Below are 7,690 nucleotides of genomic sequence, written 5' to 3'. Positions count from 1 at the left end.
GGGCGGGGCGTTGACTCTGTCGTAGTACACGGCCAGGGCCCGGGTTCCGGGAGGCGGGGCCGAGTCCGGATTGTGGGCTGCGCTCAGGAGGCGGGCCCTGGGGCGTGGCCAGGCGCACCTCGGGCCCTGGGAGGCGGAGCTTAGGGAGGGGCCGGTACGGGGAGGGACCCAGGGCCTGGGAGGCCGGTCGGAGCTGGGCTCAGGGGCCAAGACGGAGCTGGGCTTGGGGCGAGGCCGAGACGGAGCGAGGGGTCCAGGGTGTGGGCAGCGGGGAGGAGTTTGAGGAGAGGGTTGGAGTGTGGCTCAAGTTCGGGAGGCGATACCTGGGGAGGGTTTGAGGCAGGCCCAGGAGCGGGGCCATGGTCGGCCGAGGCGGGGCCAGGGGCGGGACCCAGGATTCGAAGCTTCGGGCGGGGCCGAGTCTGGGGTTGGGGTCCAGGAGGCGGGGCAGGTTAGGGCGAGGGTCCCTGGGATCGTCGGGTCAGGCCTTGGGCCAACATTGGCGCTCTCGCAGTTCCGGCGCCTTCAGGAAGGTGTTTTTGGCAGGGGCCTTACGGGTGCGCGCTTCGTTGCGGGAGGCCTTATCCTACCCTCTTTTCTATCAGCGCCACCCCTCTGGGGCCCGGCAGGAGGGAGCTTTTCCCCTGTCCCCCAGCCTTTGGACTGTCACCGAACAAGCCATTCGTTCACCAAATACTTACTAAGCGCCTACGATGTGCCTGGCAAGGGAGATGTAACAGTGAGAAAAACTAGGTGTGGTCCAGGCCCTCCAGGAGCTCAGGGGCTCGTGGGAGAAGTGGACATTGAAGTAATTATCACACAAATAAGCATAAAAGTATAATAGCGATATGTGCCACGAAGGCGAGCACACAGAGCTAGCGGGGCTTCCAGGAGGAGTTTTGATCTTGAAGGGACAGGAAGGGACAGGACGGGGTGGGATGGGGGTAGTGGTGATATAGACGTGGGGACAGAGTGGAAAACAACAACAAAAACATAATTATTTTAGTTCAAAGTTATTGTGTCTTGAGTTGAAAGGCAGGGCAGTTAGCAACACAGTTCAGATTTCAGTACCGCCCCTGAAATCTGAACTGTGTTCAAAGTCTGAAACGTTTACCTTAGCAAATCCCTCATAAAACTCCATTTGGAAGAGTCCCGAGAGCTAATTTGTTAAGTATACTTGCAGAAGGTAGATGAGGAGACAGATTAAATCTTATTACCTCTTTCAGATGAGAGGCACTTGAGCCCTGCTCAGCTATGAGAATAAGAGAGGGGAATTAATTCTAATTGAATACACTTGTTCTCTCATGGCTGTTGTTCCCCACCAGAACCAAATGAGCTCAAGATCTGACAAAAAAAAAAAAAAAAAAAAGGTTCATCTTTTATTCCTCCAAACACTTTCATTTAAATCAAGAGGGTGGGATGTAGTTATTGCTGTGTTTTTAGACAAAATTAACGGTTTCTGGGTCTGAGATGTTGCATACACCCTCTCAATCCCTGTATCCTGAGATGGAGTCCCCTGAGAATCCACAGCAAGTCCTAACCAGGGATGGGTCTGGGTGATTCAGGAAAGTTGGCTTCAGAACTGGGCGAGGGGCACTGCTTTGCTTTTGCTGTTTTGATCAGCTCTCTGCCTGCAGGAGACAAGGAAAACCAATGGGAACAGGTTAGTTACACTCATAAATCCTGGGCTTACTTTATTAACTCACATAATAGCTATTAATTGCCTTTCCTCCAGGGAGCAAAAGGGGATATACGGTCAATGCCATAGTAACTAATATTGTATTATGTTATACTAAACTATTAATAAATCTAGGTTGGTTCAGTCTTTCCTGATTTCATAGATTGGAAGCAGATTGAGGAAGGACTCTAGCGAACCACAGAGCTGAGCCATGCACACAGAAGAAATCTCTTTTTTTTTTTTTTTGAGATGGAGTTTCACTCTTGTTGCTCAGGCTGGAGTGCAATGGCGCGATCTCAGCTCACTGCAACCTCCACCTCCCAGGTTCAAGCAATTCTGCTGCCTCAGCCTCCTGAGTGGCTGGGATTACAGGCGTGAGCCACAATGCTGGGTCATTTTTGTATTTTTGGTAAAGACGGGATTTTAACGCGTTGGCCAGGCTGGTCTCAAATTCCTGACCTCAGGTGATCTGCCCGCCTTGGCCTCCCAAAGTGCTGGGATTACAGGTGTGAGCCACTGCGCCTGGACAGAAGAAATCTTTATCTTGGTGTGTGGGCTCTGGTGAGGTACAAATGTCATCTCTCTTGGATCTGAATCTGGAAGGATCAAGGCACTGAAGGGATTTGTTTGTTTGTTTGTTTGAGACAGAGTCTCCCTCTGTTGCTGAGGCTGGAGTGCAGTGGCACGATCTCAGCTCACTGCAACCTCTGCCTCCCGCGCTCAAGCGATTCCCTGCCTCAGCCTCCCGAGTAACTGGGACTACAGGCACGCATCACCACGCCCAGCTAATTTTTGTATTTTTAGTAGAGATGGGCGTTTTACCATGTTGGCCAGGATGGTCTGGATCTCTTGACCTCATGATCTGCCTGCCTTGGTCTCCCAAAGTACTGGGAATACAGGCATGAGCCACCGCGCGGGGCCTCACTGAAGGGATTTTTAATATCACGTGGCTCTCACAGGTGCGGTGTGTTCAGGTGCAAGTGAAGATTAGGACTGATGTTTAAAACCAAAAGTAAAATTCCAGGTGGTGTTGCTATGGAGAGCAGCATTAGGACAATCTGAGTGGTTTCAGTTGCAAGAGTATGTGTGTACGTGCAAGAACTACAGTCAAGATCCAACTTCTGGCTTTGAGGCTCTCTTTAATAACAGTAAGAGCAACCTAAGGCATTTTAACAGTGTGGAATGGTTGCCTTTTAGAAATTAAGCTGTGGGCATTGAAGTTCAATCAGTACATTGAAGTTTTTCCTTTCTCTCTCCTGTGGTTAATGGTTTCTGCAGAAAAGGACCAATTGATTTCTTTCTAAAACGTTGCTTCAGGGTGTAGAGACCTTTATAGGTCATGTTTCAACTTATAGAAAATTTTTATAGTTCAAATATAAATTACATTCAATGTGGACTTTGTAATAGAATTTAAGGTTAAGTAAAGTTTCCACTTTTCTTAGGCTGTTTGCAGTGGCCAGCAGGCCCCATGATATCGAGATGGAAGCTATGTTAAAGGAGGAGATTGGTCAGGAGTGGGCGGAATAAGAAATACGGGCAGCTCAGGCTAATCACACAATGATTGAGGTGTAGAAAGAGGGCCAGGCATGGGATAACGCCTGTAATCCCAGTGCTTTGGGAGGCCAAGGCAAGAGGATCGCTTGAGGTCAGGAGAACAGCCTGGTCAACAGAGTGAGACCTCATCTGTACAAAAAAAAAAAAAATTAAAAAAATTAGTTGGGCATAGTGGTGTGTGCCTGTAGTCTCAGCCACTTGGGAGGCTGAGGTCGGGGATCCCTTGAGCGCAGGAGTTTGAGGCTGCAGTGAGCAATAATCACTTATTGTACTCAAGCCTGGGTGACAGGGTGAGGCCCTGGCTCAAAAAAAATTGTATCCCCTAAAAACATAAATTGGAAATCTTAATCCTCGATACCTAGGAATATGACCTTATTTGGAAATAGGGTCTTTGTAAATGTCATCAAGTAATGATGGGTCATACTGGATTGGGGGCTGGTGAGGGGACAAATGCAATGACTGGTGTCCTTATAAAAGAAGAGAATGAGGGCCGGGCATAGTGGCTCATGCCTGTAATCCCAGCACTTTGGGAGGGTGAGGTGGGCAGATCACTTGAGGTCAGGAGTTCAAGACCAGCCTGGCCAACATGGTGAAACTCCATCTCTGGTAAAAATACAAAATTAGCCAGGCATGGTGGTGGGCGCCTGTAATCCCAGCTACTGGGAGGCTGAGGTAGGAGAATCACTTGAACCTGGGAAGCGGCGGTTGCAGTGAGCCAAGATTGTGCCACTGCACTCCAGCCTGGGTGACAGAGGGAAACTCCATCTCAAAAAAAATAAAATAAAAGAGGAGAATGTCAGGTGAAGACAGAGACACAGGGAGAAGGCAGCCATGTGATGAGGGAAGAGATTGGAGTGCTGCATTTACAAGGAACACCAAGCATTGCCGGGCGCCACCGGAAGCCAGAGGAGGCAAGGAAGGATTCTCTCTTACTTGTTTCAGCGGGAGCGAAGTCCGGCCGACACCTTGATTTTGGACTTTGCAGCATCCAGGCCTGCAAGACAACACATTTCTGCTATCTCGGCTCACTGCAACCTCTGCCTCCTAGGTTCAAGCGATTCTCCTGCCTCAGCCTCTGGAGTAGCTGGGATTACAGGCATGCACCACCTCACCCAGCTAAGTTTTGTATTTTTAGTAGAGATGGAGTTTCACCATGTTGGCTGGGCTGGTCTCAAACTCCTGACCTCAAGTGATCCGCCCACCCGCCTGGCAGCCTCCCAAAGTGCTAGGATTACAGGTGTGAGACACCGCACCCAGCCTTGTGGTTATTTTTTTAGACAAGATCCTGCTCCATCATCCAGGCTGGAGTGTAGTGGTACAGTCTCAGCTTCTACAGCCTCGACCTCCTTGGGCTCAGGTGATTTTCCCATCTCAGCCTGCCGAGTAACTGGGACTACATGCTTGGCTAATTTTTATATTTTCTGTAGAGTTGGGGTCTTGCTATGTTGCCCAGGCTGGTCTCAAACTCCTTGGGCTCAAGTTATCTGCCCGCCTTGGCCTCCCAAAGTGCTAGGATTATAGGCATGAGCCACTATCCCTGGCAACCCTTGTTAAAAAATAAAGAATTTCAAGATGGCAATGGCAGATTATTAAACCACAATGAGGACTCTTCTGTGTCCCTGTGGGACTGTCCAGGTTGTAAGCCCATGAAACCGGCCCTGGCTGCTGGGTTCTTGGAGCGCTGGCCCTCCCGTGGCATGTGGCAAGGAGTTGTCATGGGTTATCACGACGTATGACGATCAACTACAGGAGACCCAAAGAGACCACTCACTCCTTTTTCCGAGGAATGGTTGTGTATGCCACACTAGCGACAAACAGAACCGCAAGAGCTCCTGTGAATATGCTGAGCCTGATCACTGCGCCTTGCAGAGCAGATGCCCTCTGTACCTCCGCTCCTATTAAGAAACCAGAGGGTTTTTAATTGCCTGATTATTAAGAAGCTGTTCTGGCTGCTCCTGGTTCCCTGGGAAGTTTCCCATCTAGCCGCTAGTGAGTATTAATTATGGAAATGAAATGTACATTTAAACCCAGAAAATGCACACTGTAGAGAAATCTCATAGGGCAAGTCGTTGAAAGCCGATTTACTAAATGACCTCTTCGCCAAATGACCCATTTGCCTAATGACCACTTTGCCAAATGATCAATTTGCTAAAAGCCAATTCGCTGAAAATCGGTTTGTGGGATATCCTGCTTATCAGTAACTGACAGTCAGACGTAGCTTGTCCCAGGCTCCCAATGGGATGTGGGACAGGGGAGGGGCTACAAAACAGTTGTGGTAAAACTCCAAAACTTAAAAAGAAGAAAAATCCTCCATAATTGGGTGAATTGGTCATTCATTTAATTAGTTTTCTACGAAAGGGACTGCTTCCTGTATGTTCACAAGGAGATCATGGGCAGTGGCTTACAAGAAGAGAAAGGATGAATATCACCCCTGCCCTCCTCTCTTTTCCTTTGTTTTTTAGAGGCAGGAATTGGAGTGCAGTAGTGCAATCATAGCTCACTGCAGCCTCAAACTCCTGGGTTCAAGCAATCCTCCCGCCTTAGCCTCCCCAGTAGCTGGGACTACAGGCATATGACACTACACCCAGCTAATTTTTTGTAGAGACAGAGTCTCACTGTGTTGTCCAGGCTGGTCTCAAGCTCCTGGCCCCAAGTGATCCTCCTACCTCGTCCTCCCAAAGTCCTGGGATTACAAGTAGGAGCCACTGCGCCCAGCCCTTTACTCCTTTTTGCATGTAATTGCCTTAAGCACTGGCTAGATCACCGGACAGTATCCAAGCCTCTCCTGGCAAAAGGAAAGATAGCCAGTGTTTGTAAACAACCCACAAAAGAAGGCAACAGCAAATTCTCAGAGATGATTTTATTCTTCCTTTATATCACCCAGATTGAAAGGGTTTGAAGTCTTAAGAATTTGCAGTCTCATTTCAGACTCTCCCCTCTTGTTTTTTCAGCATCAAGTGGAACAGCAGGGTTTTGCTCCTCCCCTGTGAACAGCTTTCTGTGCTACTGAAGGCGGCTGGTTTCTGTATCTGAAAGGGGCGTCTTGGGGGCAGACTGTACACAGTGATTTCCTGAGGACCGGAAGGATTACAGCCCGACTTTCTCTATAGAGCACCTTCCCTTTGCCTAACAGGCGCTATATAAAATGTTACCAGCAGGTCGAGGGATTCCCTACCTCCGCTGCTGTCTGGAGCTATTGGCTTCTTGTTCCTGGGGCTCCAAAGCTGCTGGTAAACAGGATTGTTCTGCTTGAATTCCCTCCTGCCCACCCTTTTTGATTCTTTTCTACCTCAGGACAGAGCAGACTATGCTGATAGTTCTGGTGGCTGCTTCTGTATCTCACCTGGCTGCTGGTTGTAAGAGTTCACAAGCACTTCCTGGGTGACCGCCAGGGAGCCGTTGTGGGTTTGGGGGTGACTCCCAGGAGCTTACACATGAATGGGTAGATGTGGATGCTGTTAAAAGGCTTGGCCAGGAATTTCTTCTTGAAATCTGGCCCGAAAATTCTGAATATGGTCTTCATATCCATGAGGATATTATCAAAGCCATGGCTGCCTTTGTTGAAATACATTCTCTGAAAAATAATAACAATAAAAAAGCCATTTTAGATTCCAATCCCCTGAAAGAAAACTGTCCCTTAGTTAATGTCGTACTTGTTGGATCCATGAAGTCTTTGAAAATTTAAACTCCAAGGACACTGCTCTCTGTGGTGGTGGAGAGAATACCAAGGATTTACAGGTCTTTAAGAAAGAGAATGTAGAAAGCGTACCCATTGGAAACAGCAAGATGATGATAATCATACTGACAGTAATAATAAGCTCAAACATATAGAGCTTACTATGTATCATGAATTGTTCTGAATGCTTTATAAATATATGTGAACTCCTTTACCCTCATGGCAGCCCAGTAAGGGCGCCATTCCTCATTTTACAGCTGGGGAAACTGAGTCACAGAGCTTGTCTGCACTGAGTCATCAGGAACAAATGCTAGATCAGGTAACTGAACGCAGGCAATCTTGTTCCAGAGCCAAATGGATGTATTTTTATGGCATAAAAAGATATACATACGTTTTTAGGGGGAGAATGGGGGTAGGATGGGATGAGGATTCTGAGTAATTGCTTGGTAAATGCCAAATACCTTTCTTGTCTGTCCCTCTTTTCAAGTGATAAAGTAATGTCAATTGCAACTTTTTTTTTTTTTTTTAAGAGCCAATGTCTGGCTGGAGTACAGTGATATAGTCATAGCTCACTGCAGCCTCAAATTCCTGGGCTCAAGCAATCCACCTATAACAGCCTCTCAAGTAGTTGGGACTACAGGCCTGCACTACTCTGCCCAGCAAATTATTTTATTTTTTTGTAGAGATGGCAGGTGGTGGTGGGGGGGTCTCGCTATGTTGCCCGGGCTGATCTCGAACTCTTGACCTCAAGTGAACCTCCTGCCTCAGCCCCACAGAGCTCT

The 7,690-nt window shown here is 48.2% G+C and overlaps 1 long non-coding RNA gene across 1 annotated transcript; it reads left to right on the top strand.

Annotated features, from left to right (window-relative positions):
- The first annotated feature begins 148 nt into the window (after nucleotides 1-148).
- LOC116271326 lies at nucleotides 149-6,862 on the top strand. The gene is made up of 3 exons (XR_004179856.1): nucleotides 149-1,663; nucleotides 4,868-5,221; nucleotides 6,184-6,862. It is a non-coding gene; the product is annotated as an uncharacterized LOC116271326 (long non-coding RNA).
- The last annotated feature ends 828 nt before the right edge of the window (nucleotides 6,863-7,690 follow it).

The sequence above is a fragment of the Papio anubis genome, chromosome 18, assembly GCF_008728515.1.
Source record: "Papio anubis isolate 15944 chromosome 18, Panubis1.0, whole genome shotgun sequence".
NCBI classification, from domain to species: Eukaryota; Metazoa; Chordata; class Mammalia; order Primates; family Cercopithecidae; genus Papio; species Papio anubis.
Note: the sequence above shows the minus strand (reverse complement) of the source record. Positions and strands in the feature narration are given on the sequence as shown.